This window comes from Mirounga leonina, unplaced genomic scaffold, assembly GCF_011800145.1.
Source record: "Mirounga leonina isolate KUSES-001 unplaced genomic scaffold, KU_Mleo_1.0 Mir_166, whole genome shotgun sequence".
NCBI lineage: Eukaryota > Metazoa > Chordata > Mammalia > Carnivora > Phocidae > Mirounga > Mirounga leonina.
In genome coordinates this window covers 29,492,911-29,515,271 of record NW_023270418.1, presented here as the reverse complement: position 1 = coordinate 29,515,271, position 22,361 = coordinate 29,492,911, and the positions used below count along the sequence as shown (strand labels likewise).

At 44.5% G+C, this 22,361-nt stretch overlaps 1 pseudogene; it reads left to right on the top strand.

The window, feature by feature from the left end:
- The first annotated feature begins 1,741 nt into the window (after positions 1-1,741).
- Positions 1,742-18,119, top strand: LOC118016316 (annotated as a pseudogene).
- The last annotated feature ends 4,242 nt before the right edge of the window (positions 18,120-22,361 follow it).

Below are 22,361 nucleotides of genomic sequence, written 5' to 3'. Positions count from 1 at the left end.
AGTCAGGATTAGAATGCAGACAATCCGGGTCTGGAATGCATGGACCTGACCCCTCTGCCCAGAGTTGTAAGGCACTGAGACTTTGGCCTCTTGCACCCCCAGGGCCTGACTTCTTCTCCTTCCTGGCCTGAAAAGAGAGAGAGAAGGCTAAGATGGGGGGGGGGAGGCGGAGAATCCTGGTAGGAACCATGTGAAAGGAGGGATGAAAGGCAGTTCAGGTCACAGTCAGGAAGAGACAAGGATATCTGATCACTGCGTCAGCAAAGGAGCTCATTTCAAGGAAGCCTCGGGAGCATGGAAAAGACAGCCCTATAAGCATCCACAAGTGGCAGGAGTCAGGGCACCAGCCATGCCCTGCTGTAAATGTGCTTGCTTGGTCACGCTTGTCTCCTGGTACACTGCCCGTTACTCTTTCCCCTGCGGCTGACTCAGCCCCCCAGCCCCTTATCCCTCGGGGAAAGTCCACACCTCTGAGGCTGTGCACATTGTCTTCCAGGTGGGATCCTGGGGCTCTAGCTGAATCAGGGCAACCTGGAGAGGGTAGGTAGCCCAGAGCCCCCCTGAAAAAGCCACAAAGCCCTGGGACAGCTCACAGCATCTCAGACAACAGGAATTCCAGGACAAAGTGGACAGAGCTAAAATTATGATAACCCACTCCACCTCCCTGGAACATCTGGGGACTTGGTGTTCCCCGTGTGCAGATATGCCCCATGCTCCCCAAGAATTTCTGGGCCACTGTAGGATCCAGTAGATGCTCAAGGGCCACCAGCCCTCCCTCTGCTGCTATTTCTCAGGCAGCACTGAGTCATGGCTGACAAGGGGCACCTAGGATGACATGTTCACCAGCCTTAAGCAGGGAGACCGGACTAGGACTGGGAGGCAGGCCACCTGCATCTAGCCCTGTTTCTGTAGATCTGGAGATCTTGGGACCAGTGACTTGCCCTATCCCTGCCTCAAAACCCTGCCAGCAACTCTGACATGCTCTGACTCCTGTGGCTCTCTCATCTCTGGGCTTAGATCACCTGGTATCTGCATCCGCTTCAAGCAGAGACAGCCCCTGGCCTGCCCCCACTTCACACGCCCTCAACTGGCCCAACTGCTGGTGTTGACTCGGACAGCTCACACCGTCTGCACAGATCCCATTTCCCCCGCTCCTGGCCAGGGACTTCCTACGCTCAGCCCATACCCTCGACCAAAGGGGAACCCTACCTTCCTCCCATTTTAAAGTCACCAGCAAGTGACTTCTGACCTGTCTCCCCAAGGAGTCATCTGCAGAATTCTGGCTCGCAGTCCATCCTCTCACATTGGCCCTGAGCCTGAGGTTTGATACTGTTGTGCCTCACTTCAGTGGTCTCAGATGCTATACCCACTTTTGACCACAAAGTCCTATCCTCGGCCAGGATTGGTAGGGCCTTTGTGGCCACCCTCAGATTCTCTGCCTGCAGCTCTGAGCACATCCTGCCCAGAATGGCACACTCAGGAGTTTTCTCCACTGCCTGGCCCTGGTAGAGTGCTCACCAGAAGCCACCTTCCTTCCTGGGCTCTACCCTTGTATCCCGGGACCCACCTCTACAACCCAGGCTTTAGTCCACACCAAGCCCCTTCACTAGGCTCTTCTCTCCTTTCCCAAGAGTTTTCATGGCCCCTTAGAGAATAGATGTCCAATCAGTTCAGCTTTCATATCACATGGGGGCTGAATAATGGACCTCCAAAGATGTCCACATTCTAATACCTGGAACCCATGAATATGTTACCTTACATGGTAAAAGGGACTTTGCAGATGTGATTAAGCTAGGGATCTTGAGATGGGAAGATTATCCTGGATAATCTGAGTTGGCCTCATGTGAATATAGGAGAGAAGCAGAAGACCAGAGTAGGTAATAGGAGACGTGACAACAGAAACCAGAGTTTGGAGTGATACAAGAAGGGGCAACAAGCCAAGAAATGCAAGCTGAAAAAGGCAAGGAAATGGCTTCACCTCTGAAGGCTCCAGAAGAAACAAAGCCCTGCCAATACATTGATTTTAGACTTCTGACCTCTAGAACTATAAGAAAATTGATTTGTACTGTTTTAAGCCACTAAGTCTGTGACAATTTGATGCAACAGCAGTTGGAAACTAATGTACATCCCTTGTTCTCAAACTCCTCTAGGGATGTCAAACTGGCCCATAGGGGTTTTGTTTCCCCATGCTCTATTTTTTGGTGGGGATAGGGTTTTACTGTCTAGATCGCCATAGGCCTCACCACTCCTTATTGTCTTATATCTGATCAGATTCACACATCTGTGTTACCTTATGGTTCTTACAGCCATTAAGTTTGGAACTCCTAGACTATGCTCTATTAAACCCCCAACTTACTTTCGTATGTATTAAAAACTGTGTGATCAGAAGCAGAAGAAAAGCTCTGTATGGACCCCATTGCCCCCATTGTTCCTCCTCTTTCAAGAAAACCATCTAATGATGTTCTCTGAGATGTGACTGTCTCCATGTGGCTCATGTTGTAGTCATAGAACACTTACTGACTCTACTGCAAAAAGCTGGAGTCATAAGCTAGATGAAATTGAGCCTCAATTTCCCTGACCAGCTCTAGTGAGGTCTGTTCCTGCTACTTCTAAACTTTTCCCCTAAGAGAAGCCTACACTGAGAAGCAATTCCGTGAGCCACACCCATAGAAGAAACCAAACAGCCTGTTAGTGCCTGAATTGGTCAGGGTTTAGATTTAGGTGGTAAACAATGTTTAGTCTGGATGGGATGTCCGGAACTGTGGCAGCCATCTTGTGACCCAACAGGGAAACCAGAGCAAGGATTAAGGCAACAACTGAGAGTGACAGAGTGGAAAGATGGAACTGAGGTTTGATTATGTCACTGAGCCACTGATTTAAGCAATCCTGAAGCCACCTACATCTACTCTAATTGTTAAGCATGGGAATTTCAACTTAAATCCTCCTTCCTCTTTAAGCTATTGTGAGTTGATTTTTCTGTGATCTGCAGTTAAAGACATCTTAACTAATATATTTTTTACAGCTTTATTAAAATGTAAGAGACAGGGGTGCTTGGGTGGCTCAGTTGGTTAAGCAACTGCCTTTGGCTTGGGTCATGATCTCAGGGTCCTGGGATAGAGCCCCCCATTGGGCTCCTTGCTCAGCAGGGAGTCTGCTTCTCCCTCTCCCTCTACCTGCTACTCCACCTGCTTGTGCTCTCTCTCTCTCTCTGTCAAATAAATAAATAAATAAATAAATAAATAAATAATCTTTAAAAAAAGAAATATAGGAGCGCCTGGGTGGCTCAGTTGGTTAAGCGACTGCCTTTGGCTCAGGTCATGATCCTGGAGTCCCGGGATCGAGTCCCACACCGGGCTCCCTGCTCGGCGGGGAGCCTGCTTCTCCCTCTGACCCTCACCCCTCTCATGTGCTCTCTCTCTCTCATTCTCTCTGTCTCAAATAAATAAATAAAATCTTTAAAAAATAAAAAATAAAAAATAAAAAAATAAAAAAAGAAATATAAGAGACAATTAGTTGTTCATACTTACAGTGTACAATTTGATGAGTATAACAGATGTACACACCCGTGAAACTCTCAGCACAATCAAGATAATGAACATATCCATCACCACCAAAAGTGTCCTCATGCCCCTTCTTTGTGTGGACATAGGCTTCCATTTCTCTTGAACAAATACCAAGGAATGGAATGGTTAGGTAGTATATAAGGTATTTGCTTAACTTTTTAAGAACAGCCAATTTTCCAAAGTGGTTATAACATTTCACATTCCCACCAGCAGTATATAGGACAGTTCCAGTTGCTCCACATCTTTGTCAACACTTGGTATGATTCATATTTTAAATTTTAGCCAATGTAGTGAATGTGTAGTAGTACATTATTATAGTTTTATTTATTTTTATTTTTTTAAAGATTTTATTTATTTATTTGAGAGCAAGAGAATGAGAGACAGAGAGCATGAGAGGGAGGAGAGTCAGAGGGAGAAGCAGACTCCCTGCCGAGCAGGGAGCCCGATGCGGGACTCGATCCCAGGACTCCAGGATCATGACCTGAGCCGAAGGCAGTCACTTAACCAACTGAGCCACCCAGGCACCCCATTATTATAGTTTTAATTTGCACTTCCCTAATGACTAATGATGTTAAGCAACTTTTCATGTGCTTATTTCCATTTAGATCTCTTCTTTGGTAAAATACCTGTTCAAAAATTTTGCACATTTTTAATTTAATTGTTTGATTTCTTATGATTGAGTTGAAATGTTTTTTTTAGTGTATTCTAGAGACAAATCTTTTGCCAGATATGTGTTTTGCAAATATTTTCCCCAAGTTTATAGCTCGCTTTTTCATTTTTATAACAGTGACTTTTGAATAGCAAAAGTTTAGGGGCGCATGGGTGACTCAGGTGGTTAAGAGCCTGCCCTCAGCTCTGGTCATGATCCTGGGGTCCTGGGATGGAGCCCCACATCGAACTCCCTGCTCAGCAGGGAGTCTGCTTCTTCCTCTCCATCTGCCCCTCCTCCCTGCTTGTGCTCGCTCTCTCTCTCTCAAATAAATAATAAAAATAATCTTTAAAAAAAGTCATTGAATAGCAAAAGTTTAAAAATTTTGATGAAGACCAACTTACTGGCTTTTTCTTTTGTAGTTCATGTTTTTGTATCTTATTTTATTTTATTTTTTCTTAAAGAGAGAGTGTACATACGCACATGAGTGGGGGGAGAGGCAAAAGGAGAGGGAGAGAAAGAATCTCAGACACACCCCTCACTGAGTAGGGAGCCAGACACAGGTCAGGGTTCCACCCCACAACCCATGAGATCACAACATGAGCCAAAACCGAGTCCAAAGTTCAACCAACTGAGCCACCCAGGCACCCTGTGTCTTATTTTAAAAATCTTTGCCAAGGGCGCCTGGGTGGCTCAGTTGGTTGAGCAACTGCCTTCGGCTCAGGTCGTGATCCTGGAGTCCCGGGATCGAGTCCCGCATCGGGCTCCCTGCTCAGCGGGGAGTCTGCTTCTGCCTCTGACCCTCCCCCCTCTCATGTGCTCTCTCTCTCTCATTCTCTCTGTCTCAAATAAATAAATAAAAATCTAAAAAAAAAAAAATCTTTGCCAAACCAAAGGACACTAAAATTTTCTCTTAAGTTTTCTTATATAAATGTTATAGTTTTAACTCTTACATTTAGGTCTGTGTTCTATTTTTGAGGTATCTTTGTAAATAATGTGAGGAAAGAGGGTTGTGATGCACTGCCTTTTGCATATGGATATCCAACTGTACCAACACCATTTGTTCAAAGATTTTTTTCATTAATTAATTGTCTAGACATCTTGGTCAAAGATCAAATGTCCCTTGTGTATCTCTATTTTTGGACTTTCCATCCTGTGGCACTGATCTATTTATTTGTCTTCGCATGAATACCACAGTGTCTTATTATTGTAACTTTATAATTAGTCTTGAACACAGACAGTGTAGATTCTTTAATCCTGTTTAGCTTTTCCAAAGCTGTCTTGGCTAATCTAGAGCCTTTGCATTTCCATATAAATTTTTAAATCAGGGGCAGCTGGGCGGCTCTTTCGGTTAAGCAGCCAACTGATGATTTTGGCTCAGATCATGATGTCAGGGTCATGAGACCAAGCCCTGCATCAGGCTCCCCACTGGGTGTGGAGCCTGCTTAAGATTCTACCTCTCCCTCTCCCTCTGTCCCCCCCCTCATGCTCTCTCTCTCAAATAAATAACTAAATAAATGATTTTAAACCAACTTGTAAACTGACCCCAAAAAACTGCTGTGGTTTTGATTTGTATTACAAAAAAACCTATAGATCTTATTGGAAATAATTGACATCTTAATATTAAGTGCTCCAATCCATGATACAGTTCTCCATTTATTGAGATATTCTTTAATTTCTCTCAACAATGTTTTATAATTTTCAATGTATAGGTCTCACACATATTCTATCAAATTTATCCCTAAGCATTTCATAGTTTATGCAATTATTAAAGATATTTTTATTTCAATTGCTAATTGTCCATTGCTATTACATAGAAATACACTTGATTTTAGTATACTGACCTTGCATCCTGAAAATTTGCTAAAATCACTTATTAGTTCTGGTAACTTCTTTTGCAGATTCCTTAAGATTTTCTGTACAAACAATCATATTGTCTGCAAATAAAGGCAGATTTCCATCTTCTTTCCTTTCTGGAATTCTTTCATTTATTTTACTTACATTATTACATTCCAATACAATGTTGAACAAAAGTGGTGAGAGTGAACTTGGAAGGAAAGCATTTAGTCTTTCACAATTAAGTATGATGTTAGCTATAGTTTCTCCATAGATGTCCCTTATCAGTTTGAAGAAGGTCCTTTTTATTCCTAGTTTGCTGAGACATTTTTCGTAGATGCTGTGGATGTTGAATTTTGTCAAATGCTCTTTCTGTATCTATTGAAATGATCACACATGGTTTTTTAGTCCATTAACATGATGAATTACGTTGATTATTTAAAGTTAAAGCCTATGATCCAGCAATTGCACTACTAGAAATTTACCCGAAGAATATAAAAATACTGATTTGAAGGGGCACATGCACCTCCATGTTTATAGCAGCATTATCAACAATAGCCAAATTATGGAAAGAGCCCAAATGTCCACCAATTGATGAATGAATAAAGAAGTTATGGATGGGGCGCCTGGGTGGCTCAGTCGTTAAGCGGCTGCCTTCGGCTCAGGTCATGATTCCAGGTCCTGGGATCGAGCCCCGCGTCGGGCTCCCTGCTCGGCGGGAAGCCTGCTTCTCCCTCTCCCACTCCCACTACTTGTATTCCCTCTCTTGCTGTGTCTCTGTCAAATAAAATCTTAAAAAAAAAAAAAAAAGAGGGGCGCCTGGGTGGCTCAGATGGTTAAGTGTCTGCCTTCGGCTCAGGTCATGATCCCAGGGTCCTGGGATCGAGCCCCGCATCGAGCTCCCCACTTGGCGGGGAGCCTGCTTCTCCCTCTCCCTCTACTGTTCCCCCTGCTTGTGCTCTCTCACTCTATCAAATAAATAAATAAAATCTTTAAATAAAAAAAGAAGTTATGGTGTATATATATAGAGAGAGAGAGAGCTGTGATATATATACATACGATGGAATTAATGGAACATTACTCAGCCATCAAAAAAATGAAATCTTGCCATTTGCAATGACATGGATAGAGCTACAGTGTATTATGCTAAGTGAAATAAGTCAGTCAGAGAAAGACAGATACCATATGATTTCACTCATATGTGGAATTTAAGAAACAAAACAGATGAACATGGGGGGAAAAAGAGGTAAACCATAAAACAAACTCTTAATAGACAGCAAATTGAGGGTTGCTGGAGGGGAGGTGGGCAGGGGGATGGGTTAAATGGGTGATGGGTATTAAGGAGGGCACTTGTGATGAGCACTGGGTGTTGTATGTAAGTGATGAATCACTAAATTCTACACTTGAAACTAATATTACACTACATGTTATAGTGTTACAGAATTTAAATAAAAACTTGAAACAAAAAAGTAATTAACCCCAAATAATAAAGTTAAATCAATTTTGCATTCCTGGGATAAACCCACGTTGTCAAGATGCATTATCCTTTTTATATATTATTGGATTAAATTTGATAAAATTATAGGGGCACCTGGGTGGCTCAGTTGGTTAAGTATCTGACTTGATTTCGGCTCAGGTCATGATCTCAGGGTCGTGAGATCAAGACCTGTGTCGGGCTCCACGCTCAGCACAGAGTCTGCTTGTCCCTCTCCCTCTGCTCTTCCCCCTGCTCTCTCTCTCTCTCTCATAAATAAAAATCTATAAAAAAAATAATAATAATAATTGAATGTCCTACTCTGAAGTCACAGTTTAACTTGGTGTCTTAAAAGACGTTTTAAAAGCTATTGCCGGCCATCGGGAGGCCTAGGGCTACAGCAGACCCAGGAACTGATGAGCTGAAGAGACAAAGCGCAGTCCCTCTCCTCCGCCTGCATGGGAAGAGAGAAAACAGATTGAGGGAGCAGGAGGCCTCAGCCCAGCTGTTTCTGCCAGGTCCTGCCCACGGTCTTCAGCGACCTCCTGCAGCAGGTGGGGGGTGTCGGCCGCTTCCAGAAGACATATTTGCACAATTTTTTACAGAATTTCACTGCCACCATCCCCACCCACCACTGCTGCCCGCCTGCCGACGCCAACCTCAGCAAGGACGGGGAGCTGGAGGCCTGGCTGCCCCGGGACAGGCAGGGGCAGCCGGAGTCCTGCCTCCTCTTTACCATCCCCCAACAGGGACCGCCTTTTCCCAATGGCACGGGGGCCACAGAGCCCTGCACCAACAGCTGGATCTATGACAACAGCACCTTCCCTTCCACCATCGTGACTGAGGAGAGGATACCTGGGCCCCCTCGTCCCCCCTCCAACCCCTGTGTCTCCGTCTTATCATCCCCACACACAGACACAGACACTGTGTGACCCTAACCTGAGTTTGTCTAAATGTGGGAAAGCACTGGAGCTGTGAAGACCTTTGCCCAAAATGGAGGTAAGAGAACTGTGGTTGGAGTTGCAAACTTTCTGGTACGGGAGATTATGGAAGCCCTCACAGGAAGCTGCTCTCTCCCCCTCTGCCTTCACCAGGGAGAGACACTACTCAGGGAGTCTAATATTCTGCTTTGGTTTCCCTGGGGGAGTGGACAATTTACACTTCCCTGGGCGGTGATAAAGAAGAAGAGAGAAAGGAGGTGTGTAGGTGGTGGAGGGCAAAAGGAATATTCCTGAGCAGGGAATATGGGGGCTCAGAGACCTAGAGACAAAACAGTTTTCTGACTTCATCTAGAAAGAGCTTTTAGCAGCTGAGACCAAGCCTGCTAAGTGGTTCATCCAGCTAAATTCTGCACTTCATAGCTGTCACATTGATCATGCTCTTAACATCTGTTCTAGTCAATTGTCTTTTGGTTGCAAGGAAGAGAAGATCTCTTGAATCGGCTCATGGGAAAAAGGGGTATTACTGTAAGGATACATAGATATGGGCGTGACTGGGTGGTTCACTGGTTAAGCGTCTGCCTTCGGCTCGGGTCATGATCCCGGGGTCCTCGGATCGAGCCCCGCATCGGGCTCCCTGCTCAGCGGGAAGCCTACTTCTCCCTCTCCCACTCCCCCTGCTTGTGTTCCCTCTCTGGCTGTCTCTCTCTCTGTCAAATAAATAAATAAAATCTTTAAAAAAATTTTTTTAAAGGATACATAGATTTTAGGGAATCCAGGGATGGGAAACAAAGCGTGTCCAGCCTTGTGGAAGCTGGAACCAGGATTTAGAGCACCAGAGGCATCTTTATACACTTACTCTCTCCTTCTCAGTCCATTTTGTCTGCATGTTCATCTTGTAAGATTACCACCAGTCCCAGATCTGCTCCATTATCTCTCAGATTTAGGGCCCACTACCAACCAGAATGTTTCTGTGTATCTTAGTTCAAGTTTTTAGAAAAGGCTCCGATTGGCTCAGTGCAACCACACTGATGAGCCTCCCCTTACCCTGCAACTGCAATCATCATGCCAAGGCACAATATAGTGGAATTATGTAGACCACTGCTTATTAGTCAGAGATTTGCAGAGAAGATGCCCTAAGAAAGGGCTAGAGTAAGGCATAGTCTCCAAACTTGCCTAATGCAGGATCTGCCTGCACTAATCAAAGTTAAGCCATACTCCCACTAGACAGACCCAAGACACAGAAGCATGGCTAGTCCTCCTCCCTCTGAGGTAAACAGGCATTATATGCCATCCCTCCCCCCCAGGCATAGTTGGGGGGATTTTCTTCATTATTTGCCAGCCTCAACCCAAGTTCTAAGACGTCCTTGTCCACCCATCTTAATTTGTATGTTATGGGGAAGCAATTCTGCTTCCCCATTTCCCTTCTTAAAACTCTACATTCTGCTTTCCAAGGTTGACAATACTCCAGGATCTATCAACCTAGCTCTTGCTTTTCTGTTCAAAAGAGCACACAGTTGTTTGGGCTTTTTTAAGATTTTATTTATTTATTTGAAAGAGACAGTGAGTGAGAGAGAGAGAGAGAGAGCACGAGAAGCAGACCCCCAACGCGGGGCTCCATGGCAGGACCCTGGGATGATGACCTGAGCCAAAGGCAGACACTTAACCGCCACCCAGATGCCCCAAGAGCAGGCAATTTGACCCAAAGCTCATATTTCTTGCCATGTAGGACAAAAAATCTGGGTAAGTGAGCACCTTGGATTTCCTTCAAAATGGAGACTTGGTAGTAACCTATTATTTTTTGTTTCAATGGCTGACAAAGTCAGATGCACATAGTTCTCCCATTCCCTGAGATGTATGGAGATGCCAAGGATAATCCAATCCTCTTCCAATAGGCATTGTGGATGGGACCATCATCCACCACCACACATGAGGCACTAAAAGTCCTATTTCATTAGCACAGCCAGGATACCTCTTCCTTGAGCCAATAATGTCAAAACCTGTGCCTGCACCAGAGAATATTTCATTAGGATAATAGGCAGCTTACATGTACAACCCAATGTGAAGCTGGACCTTCTGAGTTGTGAAGCAAATGAAATCGCTCGCAAGTTAACAGGGGCTGCTTAAGCAAGATGCCTAATTTCAGTGAAGACACCCCACCCAAGCCACATGCTTAAATAAATAAATATAACAAGAAAACGATGCTGGGTTTGGGTGTATGGGTTACAATAAAATCCTGCCTGAGCTCTTCTCCAGTTAAAATGTCCTGAGCAGGGGCGCCTGGGTGGCTCCGTCGTTAAGCGTCTGCCTTCGGCTCAGGTCATGGTCCCAGGGTCCTGGGATCGAGCCCCGCATCGGGCTCCCTACTGGGCGGGAAGCCTGCTTCTCCCTCTCCCACTCCCCCTGCTTGTGTTCCCTCTCTCACTGTGTCTCTTTCTGTCAAATAAATAAAATCTTTAAAAAAAAAAAATGTCCTGAGCAATACCTAGCAGCTTCCATCTGAACTATATTAGAATCCTTTTTCGCAAATGGCTGCAATTTAATTCAAGCTAATTTGAGCAGTAAAAGAGTGTATAAAGTCTCCCACAACCAAACAAGTTAGGCAGAGGTGGAGCTGGCTCTAGGGACAACGGTAACCAAGACCATGGATGTCATCAGGACCCTTGCTGGCCCTCATCTGTGCTTCTCTTTGCATGCTGGGCAAGTCCACTGTGCACAGGACCCTTCTCAAGGTGTTCACTGACCCTTCTGGTATCAATCCTAATGACTTCCTCACCAGTGAGAAAAAGAGCTTCTGTTTCTCAGCTCCGACTTCAAAAAAATTCTAGGAAAGGGGTGCCTGGGTGGCTCAGTCATTAGGCATCTGCCTTCAGATCGGGTCATGATCCTGGGATCGAGTCCCGCATCGGGCTCCCTACTCCACGGGAAGCCTGTTTCTCCCTCTCCCTCTCCCACTCCCCTTGCTTGTGTTCCCTCTCTCACTGTGTCTCTCTCTGTCAAATAAATAAATAAAATCTTTAAAAATAATAATAATAAAACAAAATTAGAAATTAAAAAATATATAAAAATTCTAGGAAAGACTTATTGGCTGGCTTGAGTCATGTGCCTACCCTTGGTCCAATGACTGTAGGGCAGGGAGGGCATGAGTTATTATGAATGACCCAGCCTGAGTCTCCTTGTTCACTCCTACTCTGCAGATGTGAACAGCCCCCGCTTTACCTTTCTACTTCCTGGTTGCCTTTTGTTTTTTCTTTTTCTCCTTTTCTTTCTCCTGAGGCCAGTCTCATAGCATCTGTCATTTATCATAGCCTCTCTCAAGTTAGCAGGGTAGAGCAGTCCTAGGCAGCAATTCTCTTAGTCAAGCTCAAACCCAACACTGTTTATTCCAAGACATTGTTTCTTGTTAGTGGTAGTGAAGTAAGTATACGTGAAGCCCACAGTGCCACAGAGCACACAGCGATATCTGGTATCTGGGGTTTCAGCTGCACATGAAGAGAACACAGATGACAAAAGCCAATACTAACCCTCCGATGGTATAAGCCCCACGAAACTGTTGCTTTTGCAGATGACAAGCACCTTAGAGCAGACCAGAGGCAGAGAGATTTTTTCTGAGTATTCTGTATTCATGGATCAATTTCTAATCTGGACTACATATAGATTTCATCACTAAACTGCGTACAGATCTTGTTCTCTTTGCACTCCTCTGACTTCTTACCTCTTTCCTACATCCTCTTGTTTCTTATCCTTCCATTCCTTGGCTATCTATAATATCCTTAACCCACTCACCACAGTGTGTCCCACATGCCTCTCCACAGTCATATTCCATTCACGTATTTCCATTAAAGTATTAATTAAGTCCCAGCCTGACACAGCCCCATAATCTTTTTTCAAATTAAAGCTATATCAGACAACACATAGAATTATAGAATAGCAGTTATTTGAATACAACAGCAATAAAGTCCATTGCTCTTTGGAGAAAGTATACAAGGGCTGACATCCCAAATTCTACAACATGTGAATGTGTGTATCTATGGTAAAAGTGCTACATAATAATTATATTCACAAATAAGGATTTTTCTCCAACCAAATCAAAATTATCAAGTAACTACACTTGAAAGCTGAATTCATTTGTATATATATTAACACATCTAGGGGGAATTCCCTAATTGTCCTGGTCATTCCAGCCCCTTTTCATTTTTTTGTTAACAAAAGAAATGACAGTTTTAAAATCCACTCAGAAGTGTATAAAAATTAGGTCTTACTTGTAAAAGAAATGCCACATCTCTTTATTATTTTGACTTAATTTTAATGGCACATCTGTCAGCAATATGATTTTTCTGCAGGCTCTAGAGCTGTTTTACTCCACCTAGAATGGAAATACTTTCACAATGACAGTGTTTTCTTCATACTCATTAAAAAGAGCAACAAAGGGGCGCCTGGGTGGCTCAGTTGGTTAAGCGACTGCCTTTGGCTCAGGTCATGATCCTGGAGTCCCTGGATCAAGTCCCGCATCCGGCTCCCTGCTCAGCAGGGCGTCTGCTTCTCCCTCTGACCCTCCCCCCTCTCATGTGCTCTCTCTCTCATTCTGTCTCAAATAAATAAATAAAATCTTTTTTAAGAATTAAAATAAATAAATAAATAAAAAGAGCAACAAAATTTAAACTATCAGTTACAGTATCCAATTGCTGTTTATTTCAGGATTGCAAATAACCACAACCTTCTCAAATTTGGTTATGGGAAGTTAATGGAAGGATGCAAGAGTGTTTCACAGAACCCAAGGTCAAGAACTTGAGCCCAGCCTTTTGAGAGACTGGGATCAGGTAGCTGAAGGGAGCTCTCCATCCCGATTTCTCTGGCACTGACTGAGCTCTCACCCTGACTTCTCTCTGACTAGAGTACTTCATTCTCCCCTCTCCCTGCTCCCTCTCCCACTCTCTCATATTTCAACTCCACTTCTACATTGTGCCAAACTTGGCCCTCTCACCCTATTTTAAGTATCCTTATAAATCTTGCTTCTCTGAGTCACATTTCCAAATCTGTAATAAAAATATTCTGATTAGCCCAATCCAGCTCCTGGGTCAGGTTTCTTCAGCTATGCCCAGAGAAGGTCAGGTTCAAGAGCTCTAAAGGAGGGTGAGTGGCCAGGGAAGGTTAGTGGTTAGTGGCCAGGGAAGGGGGAGTAGTCTGAGCTGGCATCCCAAAAGGCAACTTTTACGTGTTTTGAAGTAATATGAATCAATCTCACCAGGAGAAAGTGATGAGAAAGATTGTGTGGCAGGGGGAGGGAAGCACTCTCTATGTGCTGGTCCCAATTCAGGACCCTCAGCCCCACCAGGAGAGGGGTAGTGGTGCTTCCCTGGGGCCAGTCCAGCTCTCCTTGACCCAGCTCTTCTTTCCTCACTGTGGGACCTTGTGTGCACACACAAGACCTTGCCCCAGTTGAGCCAATCCATCTTCATGGCAGGAATGCTAGTTGCAAGCTTGATGTTTGGGACCTTGGCAGGCAGGTCCATGCTGGATCAGGAGCAAAGGGCTCTCTAGGCTGGACATGGAAGGGAGACTGGCATCCCTGAGGATCCAGGGAGGGACACATGACTCATCCACCCAAGTCTGACCATGTCTGGAAAGTCTGTAGGAATCACACAGCAGTCCATCAGCACTTCCCATGCTTCACTTCACTTCAGTGTGAAGCCAATACGAGTGGAATGGTACTGTTATCTGCATTTTGCCAATGAGAAAACTGAGGTTCAAGGATATTAAATAATATGTCCAAACAGTCTAGAAGGAACCCAAGAAAGTTGTCAGTTGTGAATTCTGAGGAGTGGAATTGGACAGAAGAGAAGTTTTCACTTTTCATTAATATATTTTTTAACTTTTGTGATAACTTATTATTTTATGACTGTAACAAGTAAATATTTAATGTTTACTTTTTTAAAAGAAAAAAGTACAGTCACATAGCTAGAAAGTGACAAAGAAGGACAAAAATCTAGATTCCCTGACTCAGATCTACAACTTACTGTGAGCTCATGGGAAAGTTACACAACCTCTCTTAGACTTGGTTTTTCCATCTATAAAATGGAGGTGTTGGTCTAAAAAATAAAATTTGCAAATATTAGAAATGTCATAGCAGATCAAAGGTACTCAAAATCAGCTTTATTCTTTACAAAATATAAGCCACAGCCATATCCATTTTCCAAAGCATAAACATCACAAAAGATTTTTTAAAAAATTAAAGATCACTATCTCTTGGGAGAGGTCTGACAGGAGTCACTATAGACCAACAGCCAAAGTACCAACCACATCTCAGAGCACTGGAAGCATTCCAAGCCTTGGAAACTTGTTAAAAATTGGGTTTCTAGCTTACCTTACAGGACATGACTGGGACTCATCATCCAAGTTGTTTTAAACATACTATTACGATTCTGATGAGAGGGTGTGGGCCCCTCCACCGAGGTGCTCGGGGATGTGTCAGGACCCTGGACAGCGGCAACACAACAAGCCTCCCAATACTCAGGGCCCTAAGATGCCAGCCCTCACCTTATCGTTCCCCACTTTCCATCTCAGCACCCACCTCATGTCACATTTGGGCAACCTCACATGTATCTATTAGGTTCCCAGGGCACCAAGGGCAAGACAGCCAGGGAAACGGGCCAGAGGAGGAAGCAATGTGCTCTCTGTACATGTTTCCTCTCCCCACCACAGGCTGGGCTCCCCGAAGGTGCTGATCTGGACCCATCTGCAGTTAGTGGTGTCTCCTGCCTTCACACCCAACTTCCCCCCCTACTGTGCTTGCCGCTTCCTCTCGGGCATGGCTATGAATGGCATCAGCAGCAACTCTCTGATGTTGAGTGAGAAGGGCCCTGGGAGGGCCAGTCTCCTGGGGACTCCTGAGTCACAGGGTTTCAGTGGACCAGGACACCTGACAAATTCAGACCTCAGCTCCTTCCCTGAGTGAAAACAGAGTCCACCTTTCCCAGCATCCCTGCCTATCAGGACCTTTCCTGGAGTAGGCTGAGCCCAAGGCAGAAAGAAACTGAGATTACAGCCTCTTTGGAGGCTCTGATCATTTGGGGCTGGAATCCATCCCAGATATTTAGGGATCCCTGAAATAATGAACTGAGTAAAGACTTGATAGAGATTAGGTGGGGTTCCTTAAAGAGGCCAATCAAACTGTGAGCCTTTAATTCAACATTCATTTACTGAACACAATTTCTTTTTCTTTAAGATTTTATTTATTTATTTGACACAGAGAAAGAGAGAGAGAGCACAGGCAGGAGAAGCGGCAGACAGGGAGAAGCAGGGAGCCTGATGCGGGGCTCAATCCTGAGCCGAAGGCAGAAGCTTTACCAACTGAGCCACCCAGGCACCCAACTGGAAACAATTTCAAAAGGAATTTTGTGTCAGACCCTGCACTGGGGATACAAAGTGAACAAGAGGACACTATCCATGACCTCAAAGAGTTAACAGTCTACCGGGGGAGACTGCCAAGCAGTTACAAATTAGTGTGTTAAAAGCTGTGGTGGGGGCCATCCTGGGTGATGTGGGAGCTCAGAAGTGGGAAAATCTCCCCAGAAGAAGCGATATCTAAGGGGCGCCTGGGTGGCTCAGTCGTTAAGCGTCTGCCTTCAGCTCAGGTCATGATCCCAGGGTCCTGGGATCCAGCCCTGCATCGGGCTCCCTGCTCCGCGGGAAGCTTGCTTCTCCTCTCCCACTCTCCCTGCTTGTGTTCCCTCTCTCGCTGTCTCTCTCTCTGTGTCAAAAAATAAATAAAATATTTTTAAAAAGAAGAAAAAGTGATATCTAAGCTCAGAATTGACTGAAAATTGAGGCAGAAAGTGAAAGGGAGTAAGGTTCTGGGGCAGAGTTCTAGACAAAAAGAATATAATATACAACAGAATATACAGGGGCCAGAAAGTATGACCCATTGGAGGAAAAAAAGTGGTATAGGATGCCCTGAGGGCAGGGCTCATTCATCTCTATTTCCCAGGGCAAGCAAAGGGCATGGCACAGAGTTGCCAACCCTAAATGTTTGTTGAATTAAAATGAGTTGAAGGAAGTGCAGAAGGAGTAACTATAGGCAAAAGTGGTTTGGGGGAAGCCAGGAAATATGAATGTTTGGGTTGGGGACACTGAATTGGAGTATGCCTTGGAATTCAGAGCCTTCCAGCCCATCCCTTGCTCCACACACACGCTGAACCTTGCCAATGATCAAACGACCTTTGCTTTACCCTCTGAGGGGCCTGGAGGTGCAGAATACAACTGAGCTCAAGAGAAGAGTCCTTCTGCTCCAATGTGAGGATCCTCATAATCACCTGGAAGTGACTACCACCCCCCACATGCACACATACCTACACAAACCCTGACTGATCTGAGTTCTGCTCTTCTCCCCAGGCCTGGAGTGGCTGCCCATCCATGCCCGACCAGGTCGGAGCCTCCTAATTGGATTTGTACCCTGACTTGGCCAGTTCTTCCTGCTGGCGTGGCTTATGCTGTGCCCCACTGGCACCACCTGCACTGTTGGTCTCTCTGCCTTTCTTTGTCTTCTCCATCTACTCCAGGTGTGTGGGGCCTGAGGGTAGGATGGAGGGTTCACAATAAGTGAATAAGATGGGCAGAGCATCTCCTAGAACTCCCTCTCTTCCCCCCTAGTATCAAAGCAGGTGAAAGCAAAAAGAATCAATGCTCAGTTTGATAGGTAGGGAAGACCATGGCCCAGAGAGGAGAAAGACTTGTTCCAGGTCTCCCAAGAAGACAGTAGCAACCCTTAGAGTAGAACCCAGGGCTCCTAACTCCCAGGCCAGAATTCTTTCCACCTCTCCAAGGTGTCTTCCTGCTCTGCCCTGTGCCCTTCTCAGGCAACCACAACTCCCGTCAACCCAGGCTGAAGTGGTGTTCGCTCCTGCCCCCCACCCACAGGTTCTTCATTGAGTCTGCCCTCTGGTACTCCTTCTCGGGGAGGTTGAATCTCACCCCAGTGGCCCTGCAGAGAGTGACCCAGATCAATGGGAAGCAGGAAGAGGATGCCAAGCTGAGTTAGGAGGTGAGAACCTGGGACTTTCGGTGACACCTCATGAGGGCTCTGCCTGCCCTTACCGTCGGCCTAGAACCCAGGACATCTGGTGCTTCCCAGGGCAGGGAATGGGGATATGGGTCCCTAGGGGGAACCCAGGCCCTGAGCCTCATCTATCCAAGCAGCTGCTCCAGATGAGTCTGTGGAAGGACCTAACCAAGGGCCTAGCCCAGCCCTCAATATTGCAGCTACTGTGTTCCCCTCCTGTTCACCCCCTCTGCCTCTGCCTCATGCCACTATGGTAGGTCCATTCTTGTTCAGGTAAGAGATGGAAAAACTGATAGACAGATACAGACTAAGAAAACAGGACAGGCTGAGAAGGTGAAAGGCTGAGGGAGGGGAAAAGGACACAAGTGCCCTGGAGGCTCAGAGGGTTCTACCTCTCCAGGGAAAGCTCAGCTGTCCCTCAAAATCTGAAGTTCTTTGCTCCCCTCCCAAGAGTTTTGAGCTCAGCCCCACTGACCTTGGGGGAAAAAGAAACAGCTACCCTCAGAAGCCCTAAGAGCTGTGTGTCATAGGCCCTCATATTCCCCTGAAGATGTCTGTATTCTTCTATAGCGGTGCACATTGCCACAAATTTAGCAGCTGAAAATTGCACACATTTATTATCTCCCTTTTACTGTGGGTCAGGAGTCAGACCACAGCTTAGCTTGAGTCCTCCACTTAGGGTCTTACAAGGCTGAAACCAAGGAAGCAGATGGTCTGCATTCTCATCTAGAGGCTCAACTGGTAAATAATCCACTTCTAACCAAGCTCACTCAGGTTGCTGCCTGAATTCATTCCCTTGCACATGTAGGACCCAGGGCCCTGGCTTCTTGCTGGCTGTTGGCTAGAGGTTGTCCTGAGCTTCTAGGGACTGTGTCCTCAGCTCCTTACCATGGGGGCTTACCCAACATGGCTGCTTACTTCATCATGCCAGCAAGTAGAGTCTCAGAGTGGGTCTGCAAGCAGGGGCCACCCTAGAGTCTGTCTGCCACAATGTCTTCCTAAACACTGCGCAATATGTCCATGACAATGCAGTCATTTGCAGTTGACAAAGGTAGAGCCATGACCTCACATGATTTGCGTATTTCCATAATAGCTCTGAAGGAAAACTTACAGGTAATCCATGTTTATAAAGTAATATTAGGCAGTAGGAATAAGCAGACAAAAATATTTTAATGATTTCCTAACCCTATCTTTCAGAAACAACCACCATTAACCTACTGGCATATGTCTGTCCAGACTTTTATTGTTTTCACATGAAAAACATACAAACACACCGTAATTTACATTACATGTAGGTACAAAAATGCAACCATACCATACTCTTCCTACAGCACTAGAATCTTTTTTTTATTCTTTTTTTTTTAAGATTTTATTTATTTATTTGAGAGAGAGAGTGAGAGAGAGAAAGAGCACAAGAGGGGGGAGCGGGAGAGGGAGAAGCAGACTCCCTGCCGAGCAGGGAGCCCGATGCGGGACTCGATCCTGGAACTCCAGGATCATGACCCGAGCCGAAGGCAGTCGCTTAACCAACTGAGCCACCCAGGCACCCTAGAATCTTTTTTATTCATTTTTTTGTATTTATTCATTTAAGTAATCTCTACACCCAACATGGGGCTCGAACCCATGACCCTGAGATGAAGAGTCACACACTCCTCCAAAAAAGCCAGCCAGACGCCCCTAGAATTGGTTTTTCCTTCATATTTCATGAACATCTTTCCATATCAATAAATGTAGACTTACATGGTTGACCCTGTATCCTCACTAATAAACCACCTCCAAATGGGCTCTACTCTCTTTGGCTGTGCAAAGGGCTGGGAGAGCAATGAAGGCGGCAGGTTTCCAAGGTGACAAGCAACTCAAGCCGACTCATAAAAGACATTAGGAAAATGAGGCTCTACCTGTTTCCAATCTAGGCTATGCAGAAGTTGTAAGAGATAGGAGTGGTGGGGAAATTCATTGGCATGTGGTTTATTCGTGTTAGTTGTTCCCTTGCCAGTAGCAGAAATAACAGACTCTAGAAGTTTGAGGGCACATGGGTTAAGTATATTCTTTATATCCACCGCTCGAACCCTTCACCATATTACTTTATTCATGTTCTGCACACAAACACTTCCCAAACTCCATGGCTTTCTCTTCCCTTCCCTCTTCTCTTACACACACACACACATTTTAAAAAAGCACTGCTTCTTCCTCTTTCTCATTTGGCATGTCTCCAAGCATCTTGCTCCCCAGCCTTTTGGGCTGTTGTTGATGGAGATTATTGTGTTGATCCAATTGTACCAACTGAATGTCTTCCCTCTCTAACAAAAGAACATCACAAACAAAACATTGCCAAACATACAAGACCACTTGTAAGATCTCTTATGCACATTCACTGGACATATTCCCTTTCCTGGTGGTTTCTCCCTGTGTAATTACAATAAATTTACCCCCACCCTCATCAGAATTCCATATTAAAAGATTACACAGTATCCCATAATTTTGTAATTTATATTACTAGTATGAGTGGTGAACACGAGGCTCTTTCCTGCTCTTCTTAATTATAAACAAGGCTGCCATAAGTATCCATATACATGCATCCCGAGCATCTGTCTGATATCCCGTGGATAAAGCTTTAAAGTGTGCTCGTTAGGCCAAAGGCATGAAAATATGTAAGGCTTTTCACAGATACTGTCAACCTACTCTCTGGAAAAGTAATATTTTTTGAAAGTGTATAAGATACCTTCACCAACAATGAGTACTATTGCTCTTAGAAGTAGAAAATAGTATCTTGATGTTTTAATTCACATGTATTTGATTCTGGAGGAAGTTGAACATTTCCTTCATATGATTTTGATCTATTCATAATTTCTTTTTCAAAAACTTCCTATTCATATCCCTTGCTCACTTTTTTTCTTTTTATTGACTTGTTAGAACCCTCTTTTACATTAAAGATGCTAACCTATTACCATATATGACCAATATTTTTTGGATTGTAAAATCTCTTTTGAATGTATCGCTTTTTAAAAATTAAGGAACTTTTAGGGTGCCTGAGTGGCTCAGTTGGTTGAGTGTCTGATTCTTTTTTTTTTTTTTAAGATTTTTTTTTTCTTATTCATGAGAGACAGAGCGAGAGAGAAAGGCAGAGGGAGAAGCAGGCTCCCAAGGAGCAGGGAGCCCGACGCGGGACTCGATCCCAGGACCCCGAGATCATGACCTGAGCCGAAGGCAGACGCTTAACCATCTGAGCCACCCAGGCGCCCGAGTGTCTGATTCTTGATTTCGGCTCAGGTCATGATCTCACTGTTGTGAGATCCAGCCTCATGTCAAGCACAGTGTAGAGTCTGCTTGAGATTCCCTCTCTCTCCTTCTCCCTCTGTCCCTCCTCCTGCTCTCTTTCTGTCTCTCAAATAAATAAGTAAATATCTTTTAAAAATTAAAATTAATGAACTTTTATTTATTTATTTATTTAAATCTATCCTTTTTTTTTTTTAATTCAGCTTCCATGTTTCAGATTACATTTAGGTTATTCTCCTCCTGAGTATAAACTATTCCCCTAGATTTTCTTCAAGCATGTTTATATTTGTTTAGGCTTTTATATTTTGACATAATCCATCTGAAATATAGTTGAACATAAGTTAAGAAGTAGGATTCTAGGGGCGCCTGGGTGGCTCAGTCGTTAGGCATCTGCCTTCGGCTCAGGTCATGATCCCAGGGTCCTGGGATCGAGCCCCTCATCGGGCTCTCTGCTCCGCAGGAAGCCTGCTTCTCCCTCTCCCACTCCCCCTGCTTGTGTTCCTTCTCTCGCTGTGTCTCTCTCTGTCAAATAAATAAATAAAATCTTTAAAAAAATAAAAATAAAAATAAATTTAAAAAAAAGGAAGTAGGATTCTATTTTTTCCCCTAGATTAGTAAATTGTCCCAAACCCACTTAATCAATATCCCAACCTTTCCTGGCTGGTGTGAAACACTACACTTATCACATATTGTTTCTGGACTCTTAAGTCCCATTGACCTGTCTGTCTATTCTGGTGCCAATACTATTCTGATTGATTCTTAATCAGAGAGTGGCTCATATAAGATTGTCTTCTGCGGACAACCTCTCACTGTGCCCTTCACCAACCTTGCGGCAGGACATAGCACCTCATTGCATCTCTAAGGAACAAAGCTGCCCCACAAAGTGTCACTAAACATTATTGATTTTATGAATACTTCATGGAGAGATGGAAAAGATGCTTATATCATATACCACACAGCCAAAAAACTTAATAGGCATTTCTGCTCTCCCTCAAATTCATCCTTGGCTAACAACCATTGATTCTTGCCCTCCCTCTCCTGACACTTCTTCCACGTAACCTCTAAAATCTGCTACCAAGAATTCATCTCTAGTTGTAGTTTGCATACATCACCCAGCAAAGCAAAACTCCTGCCATGAAATGAATCCTTCTTTCTTAGAATTCATCAGTTATTACTTGAACATCCCTAGGAGGAGGGGTCTTTCAAAAACACCTTCTCCCTCCACCTTCTCCCAGTGCAATCAACTAATCAAAAGCATGCACCTATCAAAAGCAGGTCTCTTAACACAGGGAATTGGGGGGCGTGTTGACGAGAAGACCTAAGTAAAAAACATTACTTTCTCCTACATAATTATACATAATTATAAAAAGTAGTCTAATATGTGATAGATAATCATCTCTTATAGTTAAGAAAAGACATCCTTACCTATATCCAAAAGATAAAAAGCCCACTCACACGACTGACAGCCCTAAACGAAGAGCAGATGTGAGAGCAGTTTGCTAGCTGCAGTTGTTATGTAGATGTGGCATGGCCATTCCCCAAAGCACATCCCCTCTGCTTTTGCCCT